Consider the following 15,415-nt stretch of genomic DNA (forward strand, 5'->3'; position numbering starts at 1 on the left):
GGATTATGCTCAGTGAAGTAAGTCGGAAGGAAAAAGAAAAGTGTCAGATGGCTTCACTTATAGGAGGAATATAAGAAACTGACTACGGGTCAGAAAAAAAGAGACAAAACTAACAGGCAGTTATTAGTAGGAGACATACAGGAGGGAAGAGAGAGGGAGGGGTCAGAATGGAGGCAAGAGCACAGGGGACTATAGCGGTGGTTCATGGGTGATGAGGTAGTGGGAGTTTTATGGGGACTACACCTGAGGGGAGAAATCAAAAATTGCATAAAAATGAACAACGATGTAAGGAGAGAGAGAGAAGACAGAGAGAGAGACAGAGAGAGAGAGAGACAGAGAGAGAGAGAGAGATAGAGAGAGAGAGGTTTAACTGCTCATGAACCATGCGAGTGGAGACATTCTAAGCTGAGTGCCCTGGATCCAGCCTTCCTCTCCCCTATCCACTCCATCCATGGCCTCCCAGTGCCTTTCCCACACAGTCTTCAGTAGGAGGCTTTGAGGAACACAGGCAGGCAGGCAAGCTTCTCATCAGCATGACAGGAGGTGCACAACCACCCACAATGATAACGGTTAACCAAGCTAAACAGTATAAGATAACCTTCATTTGCAAATCTGATGAGCAAAATTACAGGGTTCAGCTCTAATAGAAGGGGGAATGAAGCTCCAGATCATTATTTCCACTCTAAGATTAGCAGCTGGAAAATACAGTACATCTGCAAAACGACAGTGTCGAAGATACCCCGTTTTGCATGACACCAGAACCCACACAAAAGGAGATTCACAGCAGAGAGTAGAAACAGAGCCTGCTTCTCCAAAAGCTCATGCCAGATGGACAGAGGCGTGTCTGCCACGGACCAAACCAAGCTACCGTGACATCATTTGTTGAAATTACAAATAAAGAGCGTTGGGAAAATGTCTGCTGACTTAAAGGAAAACATGAGTTGTCTTTCCACTCTTATTTCCCTTTCATGGGTCAGAATATTGTTCTTTACTCCTTTATATAAATCAAGTGGGGAGGATGGGGTTGGAAGGAATAGAAGTAAGAAGTTGACCAAGGAGAATTTAATCATCTCTCCTATCTTTCCAGAGGCTATTTATAAGTACTATAACATAGCAATTTACTGGAGGTTTTGGCTTCTAAAAGACCTGGATTTGAAACCTTGCAGGCCACTGACATGTTATAGCCTGAAGTATGCTACTTAATATTTCTGAGTTTTCAGCAGTGTGTTTCAGTCAGACTGTCTGTTCTGTTCCCCACTCTGTCTCTGGTGAAACCTCTCACCTCCTGTACCTCTGGCCTGTACCCCAGTTCTTGTATGCATAAATAAATAAATCTTAAAAAAAATATTTCTGAGCTTCTGTTTTCTTGTTCAGCAAAAGGAATTAAAAAGAGATCCTAATTGGTAGGACTGTGGTAAGGATTAAATGAGAAAATGTATGTCAAGCACAGCAGAGTTCTGGTCAATAAATGGTAGTCCATGTGCATTATTACTGAGGGAAATTTAGATATATAAAGCTTTTAAGGGAGAAGCACAAGAATAAGGGGAAAAAGTTAACTTTAAGAATCACTCTTAGTTTCATATATTCATCTGCATATATCTGATATAATATTTAGTCAATGTGAACTATATATATTTAGTCAATGTGAACTATATATATTAAAGGGAACTTATTCAATGTAGAGCATTTCAAAATACACATGGTTTAAAGATAATGAGAGATATTAAGATTTGGATAATGTGAATTGCTATTAAAGTAAAGCACACATCATACAATTTAAATGAGAGTATTAAAATTTTTAAAGCAAACATTGCTTTTTATATTAACAATAGAAATAATTATTCTCAATACAGCAAATGTACAATGAGTAAAGGAAGAGTTCATATCACATATGTAAAAACTTTTAATTATTACAGTGAACCCCTTAAACAGCAAAACTTTAAAATATTTTAAAATGTAATTTATGGATTATATCTATCAGTCCATCTATTTATCTACACATGCATATATATATATATACATATTTTATATATGGTAACATTGAACAATTTTCCTTATTCTTAGTATTTTGTATTGACTTTGCTTCATTGATCTGAACATCAATTACTGCACAATAATGAGGCACAAATTGGCCACAGGAGCTAGTAAAGTTCATAAGATAAAAATATACCAATTCAAACAGGTTTTTTTTTTTTTTTTTTTTTGGGTGGGACCCTCGCCGGTGGCCGGGGATCAAACTGGCGCTGCAGAGGCTGCGGGCAGTCTTGCAACCCAGTGCTCAACCGTTGTGCCACCAAGAGAAGCCCTCAAACAGTTTTGCCCTCAAACAGTTTCAAAAACTACAAGTAGAATTCCTTTTAATATTTTAAAGGAAGGAAACATTCCCTTGAATCTCTTAGGGAGAGATTTGAAAATTAAACCAACAAAGACAGATTAACAGGAGAAAAAGACATGAATTTCCCTAATGTAAGTTTGACATGACACAGGAAACTCCATAAGGAAATGAAGACCCAAAGAAAATATTACAACAGAGATTTTACACTAGGTTTAATGAACAGTAGAAAGTCATGGAAATCATTTTAATAGGGTAGTAAACTGAGGAAAAATTAGTAAGGACTGTTTGTTTGGATTCTTCTTGGAGTCCTGTCTTTGGACATGAGGATGCTTCTTTTCTCAAGGTGTGGGGAAAGCACTCTTAGAAGGGCCTCGGACCTGTTTCAGGGGAGAAGGGAGAGATCAGAGAACACTTCCTGCCATGCCATTCCTTACTCTATTGACGTGCCAAGTTGCCCTATATTATGATAGCATGTTCTCAACCTGAACTGCCTTCATATATTATCCTCTGGCCAAAGGAGGAGAAAAATAGACTCTTTTGAAAGATAAGTGGGAAAAGTAAAGTGCACAGCTACCCCCTCTGGATTCCTCGAGAACAGTCACAGATTCACAAACTGGTATGTGACTTTCAGAGCACGTCCAGTGCTCACTTCTGAGCTTCCTCCAACCCAGCTATTTAGAGTAGCCTATCTCTTTGCATAGGATTCACTAAAGGGGAATGCAGCTGGTGTTGGGAGGAGTAGTCTGATTTTCTTTCTGAGTCTTTGCCAGTTGTAATCCTGCCAAGGTGAAATTTGTTTTTTTAATTTATTTTATTGTATAAAATTCTTACATCATTTTTCATTTTTGCACAATGTATGCATTTTCATTTTGGTTATATTCCCCATACATTCCATCCCCCTTACTTTAACCCTAAGCCCTCTTCCCCACAACCCCTAGTGTGTCTCTGGTTTATAGTTGATTGTTGATTTTGATTTTTTCTTTATTATAATTAGTCTTTTTCCTGATCCCTTATTTGGGTTTTCTAAATTCCAGCTATGAGTGAGACTATCTGGTATTTTTCTTTTTCTTTCTGGCTTATTTCACTGAGCATGATCCCTTCCAGCTCTATCCATGTTGCTGCAAATTACATGGGTTTATCTTTTTTGATTGCTGAGTAATATTCCACTGTGTATATGTACCACATCTCTTGATCCAGTCATCTAATTTTGGGCATTTGGGTTGCTTCAGTAGCTTACCTATTGTTAAGAGTGCTGCAATAAGTATAGGGGTGCAGGTGTCCTTTTGAGTTAATGTTTCTGTGTCCCTTGTGTAAATACCTAGGAGTGGAATTGCTGCATCATATGAAGCTCTATCTTTAGTAGGTTGAGGAATCTCCATACAGCTTTCCATAGTGGTTGGACCAGTTTGCACTCCAACGAGCAGAGCAGGAGAGTTCCTTTTTCTCCACATCCTCACCAGCATTTGTTGTTGCTAGTTTTTTTTTTTAATAAGTGCCATTCTCACTGGTGTAATATTGTATCTCATTGTAGTTTCAATTTGCATTTCCCTGATTACAAGTGATGTTGAACATTTTTTCACATGCCTGTTGGCCATTTGCATTTCCTCTTTGGAGAAGTTTCTTTTTAGCTCTTCTGCCCATTTTTTGACTGGATTATTTTCTTTGTTTATGTTGAGTTTCATGAGTTCTTTGTAGATTTTTGTGATCAGTCCTTTATTATTAGTGTTGTGTGCAAACATTTTCTCCCAGTGAGTGGGGTTTCTCTTTGTTTTGGTTATTGTCTCTTTTACTGTGCAGAAATTTGATATAGTCCCAGCTGTTGATCTTTGCCTTCACTATCACTGCCTTGGGTGATGCGTCTGTAAAGATGTCTTTGAGGTGCATGTCATGTAGTGTTTCGCCTCTATTTCCTTCTATATATTTTATGGTTTCAGGTCTTAGGTCTAGTTCTTTAATCTATTTTGAGCTGGTTTTTGTGCATGATGTGAGGTAGTAACCAAGCTTCAATCTTTTGCATGTAGCAACCCATTTTCCCAGCACCATTTAGTGAACAAACTTTCTTTGCTCCAGTGCATATTCTTTGCTCCTTTGTCAAAGATTAGTTGACCATAAATCTGTGGGTTTATTTCTGGGTTTTCTATTTGGTTCCATTGGTCCATATGTCTGTTCTTGTTCCAATACCATGCAGTCTTGATTATTATGGCTTTGTAATATAGTTTGAAATCTGGGCATGTGATGCCTCCATTCCCTTTTTTTTTTTTTCCACAAGATCTTTAGCTATTCGGGGTTTTCGGTGGCTCCATATGAATTTCATCAGTATTTGTTCTATTTCTTTGAAGAATGTCATTGAAATTTTTATTGGAATAGCACTGAATCTGTAGATTGCTTTTGGTAGGATGGCCATTTTGATGATGTTTATGGTTTATTTCTAGCTTGATGCATTCATGGTCAGAGAAGATGGTTGGTATGATTTCAATCTTGGTGTATCTGTTGATGTTTGTCTTGTGTCCCAGTACGTGATCGATCCTGGGAAATGATCCATGTGCACTTGAGAAAAATGTGTATATGATTTTTTTGGGTTCAGTATTCTATAGATGTCTGTTAAGCCCATGAGCTGTAGATACTTATTTGGAGCTTTAGTGTCCTTACTAATTTTTTGTCTCATTGATCTATCCATTGTTGATAGTGGTGTGTTGAAGTCTCCTACTACATATGTGTTTTCTCTGATGTCTGTTTTCAGAGATGATAATAGTTGTCTGATATATTTTGGTGCTCCTTCATTTGGTGAGTATATGTTAATGAGTGTTATTTCTTCTTGAAATATTGTCCCCTTGATCATAATGTAGTGATCGTCTGGGTCTCTTTTTACCTTTTTGAGTTTGAAATCTGTTTTATATGATATAAGTATAGCTGTTTCTGCCTTCTTTTTGGACCATTTGCCTATAGCATTGTTTTCCATCCTTTTACTTTCAGTCTATTTTTATCTTCTGTAGTTAAGTGAGTTTCCTGAAGGCAACAAAAGGTTGGGTTTTGTTTCTTAATCCAGCCTTCAACTCTGTGTCTTTTTATTGAAGAGTTTAGTCTGTTTACATTTAGAGTTAATATTGATATGTTAGTGCCTGTATTTGTCATTTTGTTTGTCTTTTCTCTGGTTTAATTATTTTTTTAATAATTTTTTGTTCCTGTTTCATTCTTATTCATCCCTCTGTTGGTTCTGGCTTTAGGACTTCTTGTATTATTTTTTGGAGAGGGGGGTTAATCATAATGATATTCTGGAGTTTCTGTTTATCTGGGAAGGTCCTTATTCTTTCTTCATAGAGGAAGGAAAGCTTTGCAAGATAGAGTATTCTTGGTTGGCATTTGTTGTCTTGGAGTCTGTTGACTATGTCCCTCCACTCTCTCCTTGCCTGTAGTGTTTCTTTGGAGAAGTCTGATGTCAGTCTGATTGGTTTTCCTTTGTATGTTATCTGTTTCTTCCCTCTTGCCATCTTCATTATTTTTTCCTTGTCTTGGATTCTTGGGAGCTTCACTATTACGTGTCTTGCTGTATTTTTCCTTTCATCATGGAAATTAACTATTCTTCTTGCTTCTTGTATGTCTATTTTCAGCTCCTTCATGTTTGGGAAGATCTCTTCGATTATTTCCTTGAATATTTTCTCTGTTCCTATGTCTCTCTCCTCTCCTTCTGGGATTCCTATAATTCTTATATTTCCTTTCCTCATGGAGTCAGATAGTTCCTGAAGTCTTTCTTCATTCTTTTTCATTCGTACTTCTCTTTCTTTTTCTGTTTTGGTTCTTTTTTTTTCTGTGTCTTCGAGAGTACTTATTTGTTCTTCTATTTCATCTATTCTGCTATCACTGCTTTTCCCAGAGTTCTTTAGCTCATCTATTAATCCTTTGATCTCCTGCATTTCTTTCACTTCCTTCTTTAGGGAGTCAATTTCATTCTTCTGATCGTTGATTATTTTTCCCTTATCATTGTTTTCCTTAATGACTTCTGTTAGTTTTTTAATCATGGCAATTTTAAATTCTCTTTCTGGAAGGCTCAGAAGTTCCCCCAAGTCACTGTTGTTGCAATCTGGTGAGTGATTTTCTTTTTGTGGTGTGTCTTTTCCCTGAGGACCTGCTTGGTTGGTTGTAGTTTTTCTTCTCCCAGCTTCTTGTTTTCTAATTTGTCCTATGCGTTGTGACACTGTGTCACTGGTACTAGCTGGCATCTTTCTGGTGTGTACTTTCTGGGATGTCGGAAACTGGTGTCCAATCGAGTCAAATACTGTTATGCCAGAAGTCCAGTAGGGCAGTGGTACTAAGAATATGTTAATGGTCGCTGTTACAGAGTATCTCCTTCTTATTTGTTTAATTCCAAAGGTGTGTCTTGAGTCCCACAGACTGCCCTGGAGGTGGGGTGGCTGGATTGCTCACTGGGCTCCAAATCACTGGATCCCCCTCTGGAATCCAACTCTGCCATGCGGGGCCTGGCTTGTGAGGGCCGTCAGCTCACCTCTGGCTGTAGAGGCAGCCCTCTCCCAGTTCCAAGCAGTCTCGGTTGAAGCAAAGGTCCCTATTCTAAAATGGCGAGTCAGAAGGGCACTTTCCTGCACCTGCGGTCTGCCCTGGCGGTGGCCCAATTGCCCTCTGGGCTCCTACTGATGGCCAGACTGGGCCTCTGCCAAGGTGAAATTTGAACTGATAATCATCCATCAGATTATTGTTTCCATGAAACAATTGTTTTCATGACCATAGATTACTACAACTATGAGCAAAGGGACTGTGGAATTGTTTTTGTTTGTCTACAATTTAAAAGGACAGGTTTATTAGGGAAAGTAGAAAAGAGAGACACCAGTGTAGTCACTGGTGGCAGAAGAGTTGTGCCTGTGCCTTTTTAATGTCAGCAACAATACACTTTGTTGAATTGAGGTACAGGGTGATATTTTTAAGAAAAGGAGAACACACACAATAGCTTGCACACTTATAGCACTTATGTGGTAAGGAGTATTTTGAGTGTGTTATGAGTATTAACTAATTTAATGCTCACAACCTATAATGTAGACATTCATGATCATTTATAATAAGGAATTTAGTTTGCTCAAGATGATACCAGTTATAAATGGCAGAGGTGAAATTCAAACTAGACAGGATTCATGCTTTTACCACCATTCAATACCCATTCAATACCCATTTAATATTTATGTCTAAAATTAATATATTTGCATAGAATATATCTGGAAGTTTATATATAATAAATGTGCACAGTAGTTGTATCTGGGTGGTGAATTTTCAATATTCTTATCTATTTTCTGAATAAGACAATTTTCTAGACTTATGCTTTTTATTTTTTTTAAAGTTTTAGTTATTTATGCATACAAGAGCTGGGGTAAAAGCCAGAGGTGTGGGGGGGTGAGAAGATTCACTAGAGACAGAGTGGGGAACAGAACAGGCAGAGCGACCAAAGTACACTGCTGAGGGGAGCAGCAGGCGAATGAGGAGAGGTCTGCTGCGCCATGTGGGTTGCTCCCTGGCTGGGGATCAAACTCATATTGCAGAGGCTGTGAACAGCTTCATATGTTGCATCTTAGCCCCTTGCACCACCAGGGAGGCCCCTAGACTTATGCTTTTTAAATTAAAATGTTTCATTCTAGTTTTGGATAAGGTCAAAACTAGAGTAAGGACATCTATCATTTGTGTCTCCGTTAAATATACTTAGAATACCTGGGAAGAATGAATAGTGTAGCTAGTTGATGACTCTGAAAAGTAAGTAGTAGAAGGAAGATTAGGAAAAAAAAAAAACATTCATTCAAGCCTAATCTAGAAAGGCATAGACAAGGAGAGTTCTAGAAACCTAGCTCTGCTTGAAAGAATGGCAATTCCTAATCCTCAAAGAGAGTAGAGGGATTCTTGGGGCTTCTTTTTCCCTTCATTTGCTTGCTCCCCATCCCCATGGTAATTCCGCAGTAGCAACAGGGTCAAGTGTCTAAAGCACTGAGGGGAAGGGAACTTTCTCTCCAACTGAAGGAGCTGCAGTCTCAAGAAGCAAACCCCTGTTGCTTTTTCCTTCTTTTCGCTTCCTGTTCCTTCCCCACCTGTCCCAAACACAGGAGCAGTCATGGGAAGTGCAAAGAACAGAGGACCAAGCCCCAAGCATCTGGTGTAAAGAACTGAGAGGTATGCTCAAGACATTTCAAAGTACCTGGGAGATTGCAAAAGAGGAGTTTTAAAACATAACCCCATAAAAGTACTTTATGAATTCCTAAGCTTACCTCTAAACATGGATCCAATATAAACACCATACCAAAGACTTTGATAACTAAATTAAGGAACAGATTTCTACTGAGGTCCAGACTGGTCTCTAGATGGGCTAATCACAGAACATACCTGAAAAGCACAGCAAAGGCTTTCAAAGGAGAACTAATTGTGAAACCGTAATTTACAAGGTGTACAACATAGCATTTGGGTCAATTATCTCCTAAAATAAAAATGTCAACATTAAACATAAGATTAGACCCAGAGACTCTTAGTACAACAGTGAAATATCCAGTATGCATTCCAAAGTTACCAAGCATATGAAGAACTAGGAAAATCTCAACTCAGTTAGGGAAAAAATAATGAGTATACATCAAAGCGGAGATGTCCTACTTGCCAAAATCTGACAAAATTATAACGAGATATTTTATTTATTTTTTTAAAGATTTATTCAATTATTTATACAAGCACTGTGCACAGTCAGAAGCACGGGAGGATGAGAGAATTCACCAGAGCCAGAGCGGGGAACAGAACAGGCAGACAGATGAAGTACACTGCTGAGGGGAGCAGCAGACGGCAGGAGATGTTTGCGCGCTATGTGGGACCCTCTCCTGGTGGCCAGGGATCAAACCGGCGCTGCAGAGGCTGCTGGCAGCTTCGCAACCCAGCGCTCAACTGCTGCGCCACAGGGGAGGCCCACCAGATATTTTAAAATGCTCTAAGCAACAAGGGCAAATACTCTTGATATTAATGGAATAGTAAGTCTCACCAAAAAAACAGAAGACATAAAGAAGAATCAAATGGGAATTTTACCACTGAAAAATAAGGTAGTAAAAATACCCTTACTGGATAAACTTAGTTATGAGATGAGCATAACGAAGAAAAGAATTAATGTAATTTAAGATCAACAGGAATTAGCTTTATAAACAACAAAGTAGAGGGGGGGAGGGAAAGAAGAACAGCCCCATTGTCCTAAGAGACAATACCAAAAGCTCTAAAATTTATGACACCATAGTTTCAGAAGGAGAGGAGAAGGAGTAGGGTATAGAAAAAAAAAAAATTGAAAATTTCATGGCTGAAATTTTCCAAATTTAGCAAATGTCATAAATCTATAGACTCAAGGGGTTGGTGAACTCCAAACAAGATAAATGCAAACAAATCTATGCCCAGATGCTTTGTAAACAAACTGCTGAAAACTAAAGACAATTTTAAAAGTTGAAATTTTAGAGAAAAATGGCACAAAAGCAAAACTTTGAATAACTGTAGATATCGCATCAGGATCCATGGAGGCAAAAGGAAGTGGCATAGCAGTTTAAAATTCTTTTTTTTTTAATAAGATTTATTTATTTATTTATACAAGCACTGGGTACAGTCAGAAGCATGGGAAGGTGAGAGAATTCACCAGAGCCAGAGGGGAGAGCAGAGCAGGCAGACTGACGAAACACAGGCTGAGGGGAGCAGCAGGCGGCAGGAGAGGTCTGCGCGCCATGTGGGACACTCGCCTGGTTGCTGGGAATTGAAGCAGCGCTGCAGAGGCTGTGGGCAGCTTTGCAACCCAGCACTCAACCGCTGCGCCACAGGGGAGGCCCAGCAGCTTAAAATTCTAAAGGAGAAAGAACCTAGAATCCTGTATTAAAAGAAAATTGTGAGATAAGAACGTTCTTAAATGAAGGAAAACTAAGAGAATTTTTGATAGCAGACTAATCTGATAGCGGAAAGAAGCCTGGAATATCAAGACTGAAAAAGCAAAAGCAAAATTAGTGTTATAATAGACTGTGTTCAGTTAAACAATATTTGATATAAGATGTGAGACATTAACCATACAAAGATGGGAGGGAAAGGGACCTGGAAGGTAGTATGATTTCTAGGTTCGCCTGGGCGTGCTGAAATAAATGATTCTAAACAGACTGTCAAAAGTTAAGTATGTTTATTATAAGCCTTAAGGCACTCACTTATTAACAGTTTAAAGATGAAAACACATGTGGTCATGTCAATTGATATAGACAAAGCATTTAACAAAATTCAACATCCATTCATGATAGAACTTTTTAGCAAACTAGGAAAAAAAGGAAAATTTCTCAAGCTGATAAAGATACCTATGAAAAAATTGTTTTTCTAAAATCAGTATTAAAAAAGTAAAATTTTTAAGGTGGTGAAACTTTAAAGCAAAGCAAGGAATTGATTATTATTTGAGGGTTAGTAGTTACCTCTGGGAAGGAAGAAAGTGAAGCAGTTGTAATTTATTTATTTATTTTTAAGATTTATTTTATTTATTCATGCATACGAGAATGGGTATAGTGGTGAGACAGAGAGACGGAGTGGGGAGCAGACCAAGCAAATCTACTGAAATACACTGCTGAGGGGAGCAGCGCGTGAGACAGGAGAGGTCTGCTGCACCTTGTGGGTCAGCTCGCTGGCTTAGGATCCAGCTCATGCAGCAGTGGCTGGTGATAGCTTGAAAGCACTGAGACTTAACCCCTGTGCCACCAAGGAGGCCCCAGCAGTTGTCATTTAACAGGAGCACACAGATGCTCCAGCATAGTCCTCCTGTGCTGGTGACAGCCTTTCTTGACCTAGTGGTATTTTCATGGATCTTCATGTTATAACAACTTAAGTTGTATATTTGTTTTATGCATTTTCCTGTATTTGCATTGTATTTCTCAATAAAATGCCCTAGAAAATGAATATTTTAAAAAAATATTTAAATATTCATGTTTTTAGGGCCTCCCTGGTGGCGCAAGTGGTTAAGCACAGCACTGTGAAGCAATCCACAGCTTCTGCACTAGTTCAATCCCCAGCCAGCCAGGGAGCAACCCACATGGCGCAGCAGAACTCTCCTGACTCGCCCGCTGCTCCCCTCAGCAGTGTATTTCAGTCAATCTGCCTGTTCTGTTCCCCACTCTGTCTCTGGTGAATCCTATCACCCCCTGCATCTCTGGCCTGAATCCCAGATCTTGTATGCATAACTAAATAAATCTTAAATTAATAAATAAATATTCATGTTTTTAGAAAGAATATTTTTGCAAGGTTTAAAAAGTTTTTGCCACTTCTTCCATAAAACTTCATATATTTTTAATATAAACATTAACAATATGTAGTTGAAATACATATTTACCCTCAGGAGCTTTTATTTTAATCAAAATAATAGTTTTAACTACTTAGTGAGGAACTTGCTGAGCTCCCAAGTCTTGGTTTTCTCCAGTACAGCTGAGGTCAAGCCGGCAACCAACCCACCTGCTCTGAGGAGCCGGGCCATGGTCACCAGCACAGACATTCCGCCAGCGACTTCTTTCTCTGTTCTTAGCTTCAATCCAGAGCTTTTCTGATATTCAATCCAGACCTTTTCTGATTATAAAACAATGTCAAAAATTGGCCTTAATTACCAAAGAGCTTTGTACTAAGGTCCTTAGAAAATTATTTATAGCACAGGCATTGAATTTAATATCAAGGTCATTCCGTGTGCATTTAAAAACACTTCCTCTATAAAAACACTTATTCTAAATTTCAGTAATGGCTCAAAATGTCCATCCTAATTTTTTAGGTTTCACTTGCTTAAAATAAAAAAAATGGATCAAGTAGCTAACAGAAATTTTGAAAAGTAACATGGATTGAAAATTAAGAGTTGTAAAAATTTATAACTACATCCTAATTTATATCAGTACATGGAAAAATATATATCCATGCAATCAACCTTCAACAAAAGTGCATATTATCTTCAAAACTTTTTTCCAGAATTGGAAAAAGTGACTCAAACCTTGAATTTTTATTATGAGCATTCATTTACTCTATATTTAAAATGACCTTACTTTGGGAGAGATCTGGATTTTAAAAAAATGTATATAATGTAGTAGCTTACCTTTGTATTCTGTTCCAGATGATAATGTTTAATTTTGTATATAGTAAATTGGCAAATTCACTTCCTTGTGATTCCTTTTGTATGCCTAGAAATTAGGTCTCCAGCCATTCCTCATTAATCTAATTAATATCATTCATTTACATAGTAAATTTTGAGCATCTAATATGTAGTGTGCTAGGCATACGTCAGAAAACAAAACAGACAATATTTCCTGCCCTTATGGAATTTACTTTGAAAGGAAGGAGAAAAAACAAAATTAATATTAACACTGATAGTACTAGAATATGTTATACTAGAAGGTAATGAGAACTGTGGGGAAAAGCTGGAGCAGGGCTATGAGGCTCAGTAGTGCTAGGGTAAGGCCTGGGCAGTGGTAGCTTGTCGCGATTATAATCAGGTTGCCGCAAAATACGCCCAAGTGGCATACTAAATTATAGTGGCATACTAAATATGCCCAAGTGGCATAACTCAATTATAGTCATTTGACAAGCTGCTTATTTAAGAAGAACAGGCCAACCCTTCTTTCCATCCTGAGAGCAGGAAATAAATTCTGTGTGAAAGGAGCCCTCTGCTCCTGCAGGTAGAAAGACATCCTATTGCCTATTGCCAGAGGGGAAATGCAGGGTCCACAAATCCATGTACAGAGGGGCATCCCTGGTGGCGCATGGGGTTAGGCAGCAACTGCTGCATGAGTTCTATCCTGGGCCAGGGAGGTGACCCACATGGTGCAGCAGACCTCTCCTGTCTCACCCGCTGCTCCCCTCAGCAGTGTATTTCAGTCATTCTGCCTGTTCTGCTCCCCGCTCTGTCTCTGGTGACATTTCTCACTCCTGGCATCTCTGGCCTGTACCCCAGTTCTTGTATGCGTTAATAAATAGATCTTTAAAAAAAAAAAAAAAGCCATGTAAAGAAAGTCTTCTTATTTTTTTGATAATTAGTAAAGAAACCTTAAAGGCTGTATTTTGTTTTGCCTTGTTAGTTCTTCATAAATTCATTGCTTCTTTGTCTACATATACCACTTGCTTTGTTCATTTCTCAGATTCCGTATTTCTGGAGCCTCCATGCACACAAAATTAAATGTTTTTTCTCCTGTTAATCTATCTTTTGTCAATTTAATTATTAGACCAATCAAAAGAACTTAGAAGGGGAAAAAGAGAAATGATTTTTTTCCCCTACACAATTATGTCATCTACACAAAATGATAACCATGTTTCTATCTTTTCTGTAATTACATCTCTTCTTTTTTTTTTATTTTAAGGCAAAGTAAACATCATTTAAATCTCTTTTAATGATACAGACACATCATTACAGAGATTACCTCCTATCCTTTGCAGCAATGCTAATAAATTCTGTTGGATTGTTTTGCCGCTAACTGAAGTCATGGCCACTGCTGTTACTTTCTCAAGTATCATTTCTGTTTACTAGCCTCTAGCTACTCTACCTCACCTATTTGGTAGTTTCTAATCTGATAAATAATAAACTGTTGAATCAGTAGGCTCACTCTAGACTAATTGTCAGTGTGTATGGTTAGAGGGATGTGTTGGAAAGTGGTGTTTCTGATAGCTATTATATTTGGAGACACTTATCTGCTTACTCTAAACAGTTGAGGTTATCAAAAGTCTGCCCATTGGACATGGGAATACATTTATATGATCAAGTTTTATTAAAAAATTCACCAGCATGGAAGTTAGGAGGCATGGAGTCCCAGTTCTACTAATTTGCAATATTTGTCACTTCTGCCTTCTGAGTTTCATCTATGAAAGGATTAGGAGTAGGAGAAAATATTCATTTTGTACATTTCTGTAAATACCATGTCACAGTTTTCTAAACATTTTCACAAGCATTACTTCATTTGTTCCTCTGATAACCTTTTGAAATGATCACAGGGGGAAACTGAAGCCTGGAAGGTGAGGTTGTACTGATTTACTGGGGTTGCTAGAGAGGAGGCCTCGTGCCCTCTGCTGTCTTCACTACTCTTTCCTCTACTCTGCATTCTTTTAATGCATAGTTGACTTAAAACCCATAAAGCATATTCCCTTAGTATTTCTAGTCAGCTGGCAAACCTACCAATGACAGATTCTGTCATATTTGCAGATGGAGGTAGAGAACATTGCCTCCTTAGCTCCCATCACCCACACTCTCAACTGGGGTACTTCCAATCTCCAGTCTTAATCCTCCCCTAAGGGCAAACAAGTTCCTTATTCCTAAAACCAGGGTCTTGTTTTACTGGAAAGGTATATGTGAGGAGTTTAAGGCCAATTGCAAAATGAGAAGGTGTAGTCCCCAGGACTGTTCTCCCTTCTGACACCAACTGCAAGGTCACGGGAGTCCCAAAACCACCATCTGGCTTGGGATTCTCTAGAGACTAACAGAACTCACTGAAAGCTGGTATATTCATTTGCGGCTTTGTTACAGGAAAAGGATACAGACTAAGATCAGCCACAGGAAGAGACACATGGGGCAGAGTCCAGGAGGATTTGAAATACAGTTTCTGTTGTTTTCTCCCTGGGAATGTGTGACATTGTGGGACATTTTGCACAGAGTATGGTCAGCCAGGAAGCTTGGCCAAGCTCCATTTCACAGGAGAGACTATTTGGTTGCCCGTATGGTTGATCTCCATCTGCAAGTCATTTTTCCTGGACTGCTCAAAACCTGTCTTATGTCAGATTGTTGATCTTTCTGGAGTGACCAGCTCCCACCCTAAATCACCCCTTTATCCACTGTCCCCAGGAGAATGACTCTAGAGAACACCCCTTAGAAGTCAAGAACAAAGTTCAGACCTCTTTTGGCAGAGGTTAATTCTTCACTACACAGCGCAGCTGGCAGTTTCTTTGCTTCCTGCATAGCTCAAGGACTTCAGCTCAGGGGGTGGGGCTTTTTGAAGAGAGAGTTCACTTAGGCTGTGCCTGAAAGGCACTCTCTTCCCTTCTCCAAGGGAAAATGAGCTCACCCAGCACAGGGAAACAGCCCTTCACCAATCAGTA

The 15,415-nt window shown here is 38.8% G+C and overlaps 1 protein-coding gene across 2 annotated transcripts in view; it reads right to left on the reverse strand.

The window, feature by feature from the left end:
• Positions 1-2,521: 2,521 nt before the first annotated feature.
• Positions 2,522-15,415, reverse strand: part of PCED1B (PC-esterase domain containing 1B) — a 73,555-nt gene continuing 60,661 nt past the window's right edge. The window contains exons 1-2 of one of the 2 annotated variants that reach the window (XR_008552238.1): positions 11,810-11,911; positions 2,522-2,712 (exon numbers count right to left, since the gene is read on the reverse strand). The gene's annotated coding sequence lies outside the window, so the exon portion shown is untranslated. Of the gene's footprint in view, positions 2,713-11,809; positions 11,912-15,415 lie in introns of those variants that run through there. The other variant, XR_008552234.1, reaches the window with a different exon arrangement.

The sequence above is a fragment of the Talpa occidentalis genome, unplaced genomic scaffold (genome assembly GCF_014898055.3).
Source record: "Talpa occidentalis isolate TD23 unplaced genomic scaffold, MPIMG_talOcc4v2.1 talOcc4.16, whole genome shotgun sequence".
In the NCBI taxonomy this organism is placed as follows: domain Eukaryota; kingdom Metazoa; phylum Chordata; class Mammalia; order Eulipotyphla; family Talpidae; genus Talpa; species Talpa occidentalis.